Consider the following 13,895-nt stretch of genomic DNA (forward strand, 5'->3'; position numbering starts at 1 on the left):
AAATGCAATAATACTAACATAACTAATAATGAATGTTAGCCTTTAGGCTCCAATAAAAGTGATACTAATAAATGTATAGTACTATATATATTATATTTTATATATTCAGTAGTAATTATGTAGTATATACAATCTGTGTTATATCCAGCAGTAATGATACTTGCTCTGGCAGATATGAAAATGGCCTGTGAACAGGAGAAGAAATCTCTGAAGGAAGAACTTGAGAAGCTCAGACTGTCACTGCAGGTAGAGATCCCTTATAGTGTCAGTACACATCCACCAGTACCTCCACCTTTCACTTATAACGTCAGTACACATTCAGTACACATTCCCACCTTTCCATTGTACTGGCTGTAGTGATGATTCGTGTGTGTGTTATACCAGCCCATAGAGGAGGACTTTATGAGTCTGAAAGTGGCGCTGGAGATGAAGAACCAGGAGATCAAAGATCAGCACGATCTTTTGGTCAAACTATATACTCTGTATATATACTATATACTCTGTATGTAGTACCTGGTTTAACACTATATCCTCTGTATATATACTATATACTGTTTATGTAGTACCTGGTTTAACACTATACCCTCAGCTTACTCTAGTCAGCAGATGTGAAGAAATTTAAACAGAATGTGTATCTGTGTATATGTGCGCACCTGTATGTGTCTGGTTGTAGTATTATTTAAAGGGTCAAATGGTCTCCATTGTGTGTCCAGGTTTAAGGCTACTTTGCTGGGCATGTGTTTTGGACCCTTCGGGTACGGAAGCCTTTCCGTCACGTGCTCGTTTTCCACGCCTTCAGCGCAGGTAGCCTGCGAATTTAAAACCGACGTGCATTTTATTCTTTTCCCCTTTTATCCTTTCATATCTCTCCGCTACCTTGGAGAAGAGAGACGCACGCGGGTAAATAAAATGTAAATATCTCTAAATATCTGTATAATTTGTAAATAAAAGGAAGATGTGGTTGTGTAGTGTAGTCGTTTGATTATAAATAATCTCATAATAATTTTATCCACAAATTCTTATACATTTATACATGTTTATCTCTCTCTTTGTGTGTGTGTGTGTGTGTGTGTGTGTGTGTGTGTGTGTGTGTGTGTGTGTGTGGTTCTGTGTCACTAGTGGGGCCTGTGGCCCGATTGGAGTGTTTGCGGTGTGAGAATGAGGAATGAGGAGTTGGAGAACAGTTTGTTGGAGCAGCTGAAGGAGTTGAGGTTGCAGAAGCAGAAGGAGCTGCAGGTTCTTCAGGAGATGCTGAAACACAAGCAGCAGGAGGAGACAGAGCTCCTGCAGAAACAGCAGGAGGAGGAGGAGCATAACAGGTCCATCAAGAGTAAGTACTATGGAAATGCAATAATACTAACATAACTAATAATGAATGTTAGCCTTTAGGCTCCAATAAAAGTGATACTAATAAATGTATAGTACTATATATATTATATTTTATATATTCAGTAGTAATTATGTAGTATATACAATCTGTGTTATATCCAGGAGTAATGATACTTGCTCTGGCAGATATGAAAATGGCCTGTGAACAGGAGAAGAAATCTCTGAAGGAAGAACTTGAGAAGCTCAGACTGTCACTGCAGGTAGAGATCCCTTATAGTGTCAGTACACATCCACCAGTACCTCCACCTTTCACTTATAACGTCAGCACACATTCAGTACACATTCCCACCTTTCCATTGTACTGGCTGTAGTGATGATTCGTGTGTGTGTTATACCAGCCCATAGAGGAGGACTTTATGAGTCTGAAAGTGGCGCTGGAGATGAAGAACCAGGAGATCAAAGATCAGCACGATCTTTTGGTCAAACTATATACTCTGTATATATACTATATACTCTGTATGTAGTACCTGGTTTAACACTATATCCTCTGTATATATACTATATACTGTTTATGTAGTACCTGGTTTAACACTATACCCTCAGCTTACTCTAGTCAGCAGATGTGAAGAAATTTAAACAGAATGTGTATCTGTGTATATGTGCGCACCTGTATGTGTCTGGTTGTAGTATTATTTAAAGGGTCAAATGGTCTCCATTGTGTGTCCAGGTTTAAGGCTACTTTGCTGGGCATGTGATTTGGACCCTTCGGGTACGGAAGCCTTTCCGTCACGTGCTCGTTTTCCACGCCTTCAGCGCAGGTAGCCTGCGAATTTAAAACCGACGTGCATTTTATTCTTTTCCCCTTTTATCCTTTCATATCTCTCCGCTACCTTGGAGAAGAGAGACGCACGCGGGTAAATAAAATGTAAATATCTCTAAATATCTGTATAATTTGTAAATAAAAGGAAGATGTGGTTGTGTAGTGTAGTCGTTTGATTATAAATAATCTCATAATAATTTTATCCACAAATTCTTATACATTTATACATGTTTATCTCTCTCTTTGTGTGTGTGTGTGTGTGTGTGTGTGTGTGTGTGTGTGTGTGTGTGTGGTTCTGTGTCACTAGTGGGGCCTGTGGCCCGATTGGAGTGTTTGCGGTGTGAGAATGAGGAATGAGGAGTTGGAGAACAGTTTGTTGGAGCAGCTGAAGGAGTTGAGGTTGCAGAAGCAGAAGGAGCTGCAGGTTCTTCAGGAGATGCTGAAACACAAGCAGCAGGAGGAGACAGAGCTCCTGCAGAAACAGCAGGAGGAGGAGGAGCATAACAGGTCCATCAAGAGTAAGTACTATGGAAATGCAATAATACTAACATAACTAATAATGAATGTTAGCCTTTAGGCTCCAATAAAAGTGATACTAATATATGTATAGTACTATATATATTATATTTTATATATTCAGTAGTAATTATGTAGTATATACAATCTGTGTTATATCCAGCAGTAATGATACTTGCTCTGGCAGATATGAAAATGGCCTGTGAACAGGAGAAGAAATCTCTGGAGGAAGAACTTGAGAAGCTCAGACTGTCACTGCAGGTAGAGATCCCTTATAGTGTCAGTACACATCCACCAGTACCTCCACCTCTCACTTATAACGTCAGTACACATTCAGTACACATTCCCACCTTTCCATTGTACTGGCTGTAGTGATGATTCGTGTGTGTGTTATACCAGCCCATAGAGGAGGACTTTATGAGTCTGAAAGTGGCGCTGGAGATGAAGAACCAGGAGATCAAAGATCAGCACGATCTTTTGGTCAAACTATATACTCTGTATGTATACTATATACTCTGTATGTAGTACCTGGTTTAACACTATACTCTCTGTATATATACTATATACTGTTTATGTAGTACCTGGTTTAACACTATACCCTCAGCTTACTCTAGTCTTCAGATGTGAAGAAATTTAAACAGAATGTGTATCTGTGTATATGTGCGCACCTGTATGTGTCTGGTTGTAGTATTATTTAAAGGGTCAAACTGCGTGAAGTGTGCCCAGGCCCAGAGCTACTTTGATGGGCATGATTCTGTGACCTCTTGGGCCTTGAAATGTGGTGCTTTGAATGATTTAAAGAGTGAAACGGTCTGAAGTGTGCCCACGTTTAAAGCAACCTTGCTGGGCATGACTGTGTGACCTCTTGGGCCAGGAAGTCTGTTTCTAGTTTTATTTAAACGGTCAAACTGCGTGAAGTGTGCCCAGGCCCAGAGGTACTTTGCTGGGCATGACTGTGTGACCTCTTGGGCCTGGAAGTCTGCTTGTAGTATGATTTTAAAGGGTCAAATGGTCTCCATTGTGTGTCCAGGTTTAAGGCTACTTTGCTGGGCATGTGATTTGGACCCATCGGGTACGGAAGCCTTTCCGTCACGTGCTCGTTTTCCACGCCTTCAGCGCAGGTAGCCTGCGAATTTAAAACCGACGTGCATTTTATTCTTTTCCCCTTTTATCCTTTCATATCTCTCCGCTACCTTGGAGAAGAGAGACGCACGCGGGTAAATAAAATGTAAATATCTGTAAATATCTGTATAATATGTAAATAAAAGGAAGAAGTGGTTGTGTAGTGTAGTCGTTTGATTATGAATAATCTCATAATAATTTTATCCACAAATTCTTATACATTTATACATGTTTATCTCTCTCTTTGTGTGTGTGTGTGTGTGTGTGTGTGTGTGTGTGTGTGTGTCTGTGTGTGCGTGTGTGTGGTTCTGTGTCACTAGTGGGGCCTGTGGCCCGATTGGAGTGTTTGCGGTGTGAGAAGGAGGAGTTGGAGAACAGTTTGTTGGAGCAGCTGAAGGAGTTGAGGTTGCAGAAGCAGAAGGAGCTGCAGGTTCTTCAGGAGATGCTGAAACACAAGCAGCACGAGGAGACAGAGCTCCTGGAGAAACAGCAGGAGGAGGAGGAGCATAACAGGTCCCTCAAGGGTAAGTACTATGGAAATGCAATAATACTAACATAACTAATAATGAATGTTAGCCTTTAGGCTCCAATAAAAGTGATACTAATATATGTATAGTACTATATATATTATATTTTATATATTCAGTAGTAATTATGTAGTATATACAATCTGTGTTATATCCAGCAGTAATGATACTTGCTCTGGCAGATATGAAAATGGCCTGTGAACAGGAGAAGAAATCTCTGGAGGAAGAACTTGAGAAGCTCAGACTGTCACTGCAGGTAGAGATCCCTTATAGTGTCAGTACACATCCACCAGTAGCTCCACCTTTCACTTATAACGTCAGTACACATTCAGTACACATTCCCACCTTTCCATTGTACTGGCTGTAGTGATGATTCGTGTGTGTGTTATACCAGCCCATAGAGGAGGACATTATGAGTCTGAAAGTGGCGCTGGAGATGAAGAACCAGGAGATCAAAGATCAGCACGATCTTTTGGTCAAACTATATACTCTGTATGTATACTATATACTCTGTATGTAGTACCTGGTTTAACACTATATCCTCTGTATATATACTATATACTGTTTATGTAGTACCTGGTTTAACACTATACCCTCAGCTTACTCTAGTCTGCAGATGTGAAGAAATTAAACAGAATGTGTAGCTGTGTATATGTGCGCACCTGTATGTGTCTGGTTGTAGTATTATTTAAAGGGTCAAACTGCATGAAGTGTGCCCAGGCCCAGAGCTACTTTGCTGTGCATGACTGTGTGACCTCTAGGCCCTGGAAGTCTGGTGGTAGTAGTAGTATGATTTAAAGGCACAAAGTGATTGAAGTGTGCCCAGGCCCAGAGCTACTTTGCTGGGCATGACTGTGTGACCTCTTGGGCCAGGAAGTCTGTTTCTCGTTTTATTTAAACGGTCAAACTGCGTGAAGTGTGCCCAGGCCCAGAGCTACTTTGCTGGGCATGACTGTGTGACCTCTTGGGCCTAGAAGTCTGGTTGTAGTACGATTTTAAAGGGTCAAATGGTCTCCATTGTGTGTCCAGGTTTAAGGCTACTTTGCTGGGCATGTGATTTGGACCCATCGGGTACGGAAGCCTTTCCGTCACGTGCTCGTTTTCCACGCCTTCAGCGCAGGTAGCCTGCGAATTTAAAACCGACGTGCATTTTATTCTTTTCCCCTTTTATCCTTTCATATCTCTCCGCTACCTTGGAGAAGAGAGACGCACGCGGGTAAATAAAATGTAAATATCTCTAAATATCTGTATAATATGTAAATAAAAGGAAGATGTGGTTGTGTAGTGTAGTCGTTTGATTATAAATAATCTCATAATAATTTTATCCACAAATTCTTATACATTTATACATGTTTATCTCTCTCTGTGTGTGTGTGTGTGTGTGTGTCTGTGTGTGTGTGTGTGTGTGGTTCTGTGTCACTAGTGGGGCCTGTGGCCCGATTGGAGTGTTTGCGGTGTGAGAAGGAGGAGTTGGAGAACAGTTTGTTTGAGCAGCTGAAGGAGTTGAGGTTGCAGAAGCAGAAGGAGCTGCAGGTTCTTCAGGAGATGCTGAAACACAAGCAGCAGGAGGAGACAGAGCTCCTGCAGAAACAGCAGGAGGAGGAGGAGCATAACAGGTCCATCAAGAGTAAGTACTATGGAAATGCAATAATACTAACATAACTAATAATGAATGTTAGCCTTTAGGCTCCAATAAAAGTGACACTAATATATGTATAGTACTATATATATTATATTTTATATATTCAGCAGTAATTATGTAGTATATACAATCTGTGTTATATCCAGCAGTAATGATACTTGCTCTGGCAGATATGAAAATGGCCTGTGAACAGGAGAAGAAATCTCTGGAGGAAGAACTTGAGAAGCTCAAACTGTCACTGCAGGTAGAGATCCCTTATAGTGTCAGTACACATCCACCAGTACCACCACCTCTCACTTATAACGTCAGTACACATTCAGTACACATTCCCACCTTTCCATTGTACTGGCTGTAGTGATGATTCGTGTCTGTGTTATACCAGCCCATAGAGGAGGACATTATGAGTCTGAAAGTGGCGCTGGAGATGAAGAACCAGGAGATCAAAGATCAGCACGATCTTTTGGTCAAACTATATACTCTGTATGTATACTATATCGAACCCACGGTTTTCACGCTACGATTTTTTTAAATGTGGTGAGCTGCGGAGAAAAGACGCGGTCCGGACGTATTTGTGGCTTAATATCTCTTGTCTCCTTGGGAGTAGGAAGTCTGTTCATGGCTCTTTGGAAAGGGCTGCATCTCCCCTCTAATCGCCTTCGAGCTTCAAGCGGATTGGACCCACGGTTATCACGCTACGATTTTTTAAAGCCGCCAGGGACGGGCCGAAAGCGTGGCAGGTGGCGTTCGTTAGGGACAGTCATGGAGGTGATGCGCACCGAGTTGCACGCCATTTGGACTTGGCCAGACCTAGATGTGAGCGTTCAAAGTCAGCGCGTTTGTTTAAACTTTCTCCTCCAATTCGTTGCAACTGCTCAAGCGTTTCTCGCTCATCCGACTGGAGCGTAACGCTTTATATGTTAATATCTCTTGTCTCCTTGGGAGTAGAAAGTCTTTTCATGGCTCTTTGGAAAGGGCTGCATCTCCCCTGTAATCGCCTTCGAGCGGCACGCGGATCGAACCCACGGTTTTCACGCTATGATTTTTTTAAATGTGGTGCGCGGCGGAGAAAATGCGCGCGTCGGACGTCATTTCGGCTTAATATCTCTTGTCTCCTTGGGAGTAGAAAGTCTTTTCATGGCTCTTTGGAAAGGGCTGCATCTCCCCTGTAATCGCCTTCGAGCGGCACGCGGATCGGACCCACCGTTCTTACGCTACGATTTTTTTAAATGTGGTGCGCGGCGTAGAAAAGACGCGCGTAGGACGTATTTGCGGCTTAATATCTTTGGGCTCCTTGGGAGTAGGAAGTCTGTTCATGCCTCTTTGGAAAGGGATGCATCTCCCCTGTAATCGCCTTTAAGCGGCACGCGGATCGGACCCACCGTTCTCACGCTACGATTTTTTAAACGTGGTGCGCGTCGGAGAAAATGCGCGTAATATCTCTTGTCTCCTTGGGAGTAGAAAGTCTGTTCATGGCTCTTTGGAAAGGGCTGTATCTCCCCTGTAATCGCCTTCGAGCGGCACGCGCATCGGAACCATCGTTATCACGCTACGATTTTTTAATGCCGACAGGGACGGGCCGAAAGCTTGGCAGGTGGCGTTCGTTAGGAAAAGTCATGGACGTGATGCGGACCGAGTTGCAGGCCATTTGAACCTGGCCCGGCCTAGATGTGAGCCTTCAAAGTCAGCGCGTTTGTTTAAACTTTCTCCTCCAATTCGTTGCAATTGTACAAGCGTTTCTCGCTCATCCGACTGGAGCGTAACGCTTTATCTGTTAATATCTCTGGTCTCCTTGGGAGTAGAAAGTCTGTTCATGGCTCTTTGGAAAGGGATGCATCTCCCCTGTAATCTCCTTTAAGCGGCACGCGGATCGGACCCATCGTTCTCACGCTACGATTTTTTAAAATCCGCCAGGGACGGAACGAACGCTTGGCAGGTGGCGTTCGTGACGGACAGTCAAGCAGTTAATGCGCACCGAGCTGCAGGCCATTTGGACCTGGCCCAGCCTAGATGTGAGTATTCAAAGTCAGCACGTTTGTTTCAAAGTTCTCCACCAATTCGTTGTAATTGCGTGTGTGCGCGTGAACACCAGGTTTGTGGAGGAGTTCGTCCTTGGACTGTACAAGGGGAGACAGTGTGTGGCCTGGCTGCGTGAGGTTGCAGTTTGCTGGGCATGAGAGATTGGCATGTGGTGCCCTGGAGGTGTGGTTGTTCCAGGACGGGCAAGGTGGGGTAGTGTGGCTGGGTGACGGTGCGCTTCACTGGGGATGTGGTTGTGAGTTGCAGGCCCATTCCTTTGAATGACAGAAAGGATCTGATTTGTGTCCAGGTTTAAACGTACTTTGCTGGGTATGACTGTGACCTCTTGGGCCAGGAAGTCTGTTTCTAGTTTTATTTAAACGGTCAAACTGCGTGAAGTGTGCCCAGGCCCAGAGCTACTTTGCTGGGCATGACTGTGTGACCTCTTGGGCCTGGAAGTCTGGTTGTAGTATGATTTTATAGGGTCAAATGGTCTCCATTGTGTGTCCAGGTTTAAGGCTACTTTGCTGGGCATGTGATTTGGACCCATCGGGTACGGAAGCCTGTCCGTTACGTGCTCGTTTTCCACGCCTTCAGCGCAGGTAGCCTGCGAATTTAAAACCGACGTGCATTTTATTCTTTTCCCCTTTTATCCCTTCATATCTCTCCGCTACCTTGGAGAAGAGAGACGCACGCGGGTAAATAAAATGTAAATATCTCTAAATATCTGTATAATATGTAAATAAAAGGAAGATGTAGTTGTGTAGTGTAGTCGTTTGATTATAAATAATCTCATAATAATTTTATCCACAAATTCTTATACATTTATACATGTTTATCTCTCTCTTTGTGTGTGTGTGTGTGTGTGTGTGTGTGTGGTTCTGTGTCACTAGTGGGGCCTGTGGCCCGATTGGAGTGTTTGCGGTGTGAGAAGGAGGAGTTTGAGAACAGTTTGTTGGAGCAGCTGAAGGAGTTGAGGTTGCAGAAGCAGAAGGAGCTGCAGGTTCTTCAGGAGATGCTGAAACACAAGCAGCAGGAGGAGACAGAGCTCCTGCAGAAACAGCAGGAGGAGGAGGAGCATAACAGGTCCATCAAGAGTAAGTACTATGGAAATGCAATAATACTAACATAACTAATAATGAATGTTAGCCTTTAGGCTCCAATAAAAGTGATACTAATAAATGTATAGTACTATATATATTATATTTTATATATTCAGTAGTAATTATGTAGTATATACAATCTGTGTTATATCCAGGAGTAATGATACTTGCTCTGGCAGATATGAAAATGGCCTGTGAACAGGAGAAGAAATCTCTGAAGGAAGAACTTGAGAAGCTCAGACTGTCACTGCAGGTAGAGATCCCTTATAGTGTCAGTACACATCCACCAGTACCTCCACCTTTCACTTATAACGTCAGTACACATTCAGTACACATTCCCACCTTTCCATTGTACTGGCTGTAGTGATGATTCGTGTGTGTGTTATACCAGCCCATAGAGGAGGACTTTATGAGTCTGAAAGTGGCGCTGGAGATGAAGAACCAGGAGATCAAAGATCAGCACGATCTTTTGGTCAAACTATATACTCTGTATATATACTATATACTCTGTATGTAGTACCTGGTTTAACACTATATCCTCTGTATATATACTATATACTGTTTATGTAGTACCTGGTTTAACACTATACCCTCAGCTTACTCTAGTCAGCAGATGTGAAGAAATTTAAACAGAATGTGTATCTGTGTATATGTGCGCACCTGTATGTGTCTGGTTGTAGTATTATTTAAAGGGTCAAATGGTCTCCATTGTGTGTCCAGGTTTAAGGCTACTTTGCTGGGCATGTGATTTGGACCCTTCGGGTACGGAAGCCTTTCCGTCACGTGCTCGTTTTCCACGCCTTCAGCGCAGGTAGCCTGCGAATTTAAAACCGACGTGCATTTTATTCTTTTCCCCTTTTATCCTTTCATATCTCTCCGCTACCTTGGAGAAGAGAGACGCACGCGGGTAAATAAAATGTAAATATCTCTAAATATCTGTATAATTTGTAAATAAAAGGAAGATGTGGTTGTGTAGTGTAGTCGTTTGATTATAAATAATCTCATAATAATTTTATCCACAAATTCTTATACATTTATACATGTTTATCTCTCTCTTTGTGTGTGTGTGTGTGTGTGTGTGTGTGTGTGTGTGTGTGTGTGTGTGTGTGTGTGTGTGTGTGTGGTTCTGTGTCACTAGTGGGGCCTGTGGCCCGATTGGAGTGTTTGCGGTGTGAGAATGAGGAATGAGGAGTTGGAGAACAGTTTGTTGGAGCAGCTGAAGGAGTTGAGGTTGCAGAAGCAGAAGGAGCTGCAGGTTCTTCAGGAGATGCTGAAACACAAGCAGCAGGAGGAGACAGAGCTCCTGCAGAAACAGCAGGAGGAGGAGGAGCATAACAGGTCCATCAAGAGTAAGTACTATGGAAATGCAATAATACTAACATAACTAATAATGAATGTTAGCCTTTAGGCTCCAATAAAAGTGATACTAATATATGTATAGTACTATATATATTATATTTTATATATTCAGTAGTAATTATGTAGTATATACAATCTGTGTTATATCCAGCAGTAATGATACTTGCTCTGGCAGATATGAAAATGGCCTGTGAACAGGAGAAGAAATCTCTGGAGGAAGAACTTGAGAAGCTCAGACTGTCACTGCAGGTAGAGATCCCTTATAGTGTCAGTACACATCCACCAGTACCTCCACCTCTCACTTATAACGTCAGTACACATTCAGTACACATTCCCACCTTTCCATTGTACTGGCTGTAGTGATGATTCGTGTGTGTGTTATACCAGCCCATAGAGGAGGACTTTATGAGTCTGAAAGTGGCGCTGGAGATGAAGAACCAGGAGATCAAAGATCAGCACGATCTTTTGGTCAAACTATATACTCTGTATGTATACTATATACTCTGTATGTAGTACCTGGTTTAACACTATATCCTCTTTATATATACTATATACTGTTTATTTAGCTCCTGGTTTAACACTATACCCTCAGCTTACTCTAATCTGCAGATGTGAAGAAATTAAACAGAATGTGTATCTGTGTATATGTGCGCACCTGTATGTGTCTGGTTGTAGTATTATTTAAAGGGTCAAACTCCGTAAAGTGTGCCCAGGCCCAGAGCTCCTTTGATGGGCATGATTCTGTGATCTCTTGGGCCTTGAAATGTGGTGCTTTGAATGATTTAAAGAGTGAAACGGTCTGAAGTGTGCCCACGTTTAAAGCAACCTTGCTGGGCATGACTGTGTGACCTCTTGGGCCAGGAAGTCTGTTTCTAGTTTTATTTAAACGGTCAAACTGCGTGAAGTGTGCCCAGGCCCAGAGCTACTTTGCTGGGCATGACTGTGTGACCTCTTGGGCCTGGAAGTCTGGTTGTAGTATGATTTTAAAGGGTCAAATGGTCTCCATTGTGTGTCCAGGTTTAAGGCTACTTTGCTGGGCATGTGATTTGGACCCATCGGGTACGGAAGCCTTTCCGTCACGTGCTCGTTTTCCACGCCTTCAGCGCAGGTAGCCTGCGAAATTAAAACCGACGTGCATTTTATTCTTTTCCCCTTTTATCCTTTCATATCTCTCCGCTACCTTGGAGAAGAGAGACGCACGCGGGTAAATAAAATGTAAATATCTGTACATATCTGTATAATATCTAAATAAAAGGAAGAAGTGGTTGTATAGTGTAGTCGTTTGATTATAAATAATCTCATAATAATTTTATCCTCAAATTCTTATACATTTATACATGTTTATCTCTCTCTTTCTGTGTGTGTGTGTGTGTGTGTGTGTGTGTGTGTGGTTCTGTGTCACTAGTGGGGCCTGTGGCCCGATTGGAGTGTTTGCAGTGTGAGAAGGAGGAGTTGGAGAACAGTTTGTTGGAGCAGCTGAAGGAGTTGAGGTTGCAGAAGGAGCTGCAGGTTCTTCAGGAGATGCTGAAACACAAGCAGCAGGAGGAGACAGAGCTCCTGCAGAAACAGCAGGAGGAGGAGGAGCATAACAGGTCCATCAAGAGTAAGTACTATGGAAATGCAATAATACTAACATAACTAATAATGAATGTTAGCCTTTAGGCTCCAATAAAAGTGACACTAATATATGTATAGTACTATATATATTATATTTTATATATTCAGTAGTAATTATGTAGTATATACAATCTGTGTTATATCCAGCAGTAATGATACTTGCTCTGGCAGATATGAAAATGGCCTGTGAACAGGAGAAGAAATCTCTGGAGGAAGAACTTGAGAAGCTCAGACTGTCACTGCAGGTAGAGATCCCTTATAGTGTCAGTACACATCCACCAGTAGCTCCACCTTTCACTTATAACGTCAGTACACATTCAGTACACATTCCCACCTTTCCATTGTACTGGCTGTAGTGATGATTCGTGTGTGTTTTGTACCAGCCCATAGAGGAGGACATTATGAGTCTGAAAGTAGCGCTGGAGATGAAGAACCAGGAGATCAAAGATCAGCACGATCTTTTGGTCAAACTATATACTCTGTATGTATACTATATACTCTGTATGTAGTACCTGGTTTAACACTATATCCTCTGTATATATACTATATACTGTTTATGTAGTACCTGGTTTAACACTATACCCTCAGCTTACTCTAGTCTGCAGATGTGAAGAAATTAAACAGAATGTGTATCTGTGTATATGTGCCCACCTGTATGTGTCTGGTTGTAGTATTATTTAAAGGGTCAAACTGCGTGAAGTGTGCCCAGGCCCAGAGCTACTTTGCTGGGAATGACTATGTGACCTCTTGGGCCTGGAAGTCTGGTTGTAGTATGATTTTAAAGGGTCAAATGGTCTCCATTGTGTGTCCAGGTTTAAGGCTACTTTGCTGGGCATGTGATTTGGACCCATCGGGTACGGAAGCCTTTCCGTCACGTGCTCGTTTTCCACGCCTTCAGCGCAAGTAGCCTGCGAATTTAAAACCGACGTGCATTTTATTCTTTTCCCCTTTTATCCTTTAATATCTCTCTGCTACCTTGGAGAAGAGAGACGCACGCGGGTAAATAAAATGTAAATATCTCTAAATGTCTGTATAATATGTAAATAAAAGGAAGATGTGGTTGTATAGTGTAGTCGTTTGATTATAAATAATCTCATAGTAATTTTATCCACAAATTCTTATACATTTATACATGTTTATCTCTCTCTGTGTGTGTGTGTGTGTGTCTGTGTGTGTGTGTGTGTGGTTCTGTGTCACTAGTGGGGCCTGTGGCCCGATTGGAGTGTTTGCAGTGTGAGAAGGAGGAGTTGGAGAACAATTTGTTGGAGCAGCTGAAGGAGTTGAGGTTGCAGAAGCAGAAAGAGCTGCAGGTTCTTCAGGAGATGCTGAAACACAAGCAGCAAGAGGAGACAGAGCTCCTGCAGAAACAGCAGGAGGAGGAGGAGCATAACAGGTCCATCAAGAGTAAGTACTATGGAAATGCAATAATACTAACATAACTAATAATGAATGTTAGCCTTTAGGCTCCAATAAAAGTGACACTAATATATGTATAGTACTATATATATTATATTTTATATATTCAGTAGTAATTATGTAGTATATACAATCTGTGTTATATCCAGCAGTAATGATACTTGCTCTGGCAGATATGAAAATGGCCTGTGAACAGGAGAAGAAATCTCTGGAGGAAGAACTTGAGAAGCTCAGACTGTCACTGCAGGTAGAGATCCCTTATAGTGTCAGTACACATCCACCAGTAGCTCCACCTTTCACTTATAACGTCAGTACACATTCAGTACACATTCCCACCTTTCCATTGTACTGGCTGTAGTGATGATTCGTGTGTGTTTTGTACCAGCCCATAGAGGAGGACATTATGAGTCTGAAAGTAGCGCTGGAGA

The sequence above is a fragment of the Electrophorus electricus genome, chromosome 5, assembly GCF_041902795.1.
Source record: "Electrophorus electricus isolate QZ-2024a chromosome 5, ASM4190279v1, whole genome shotgun sequence".
NCBI classification, from domain to species: Eukaryota; Metazoa; Chordata; class Actinopteri; order Gymnotiformes; family Gymnotidae; genus Electrophorus; species Electrophorus electricus.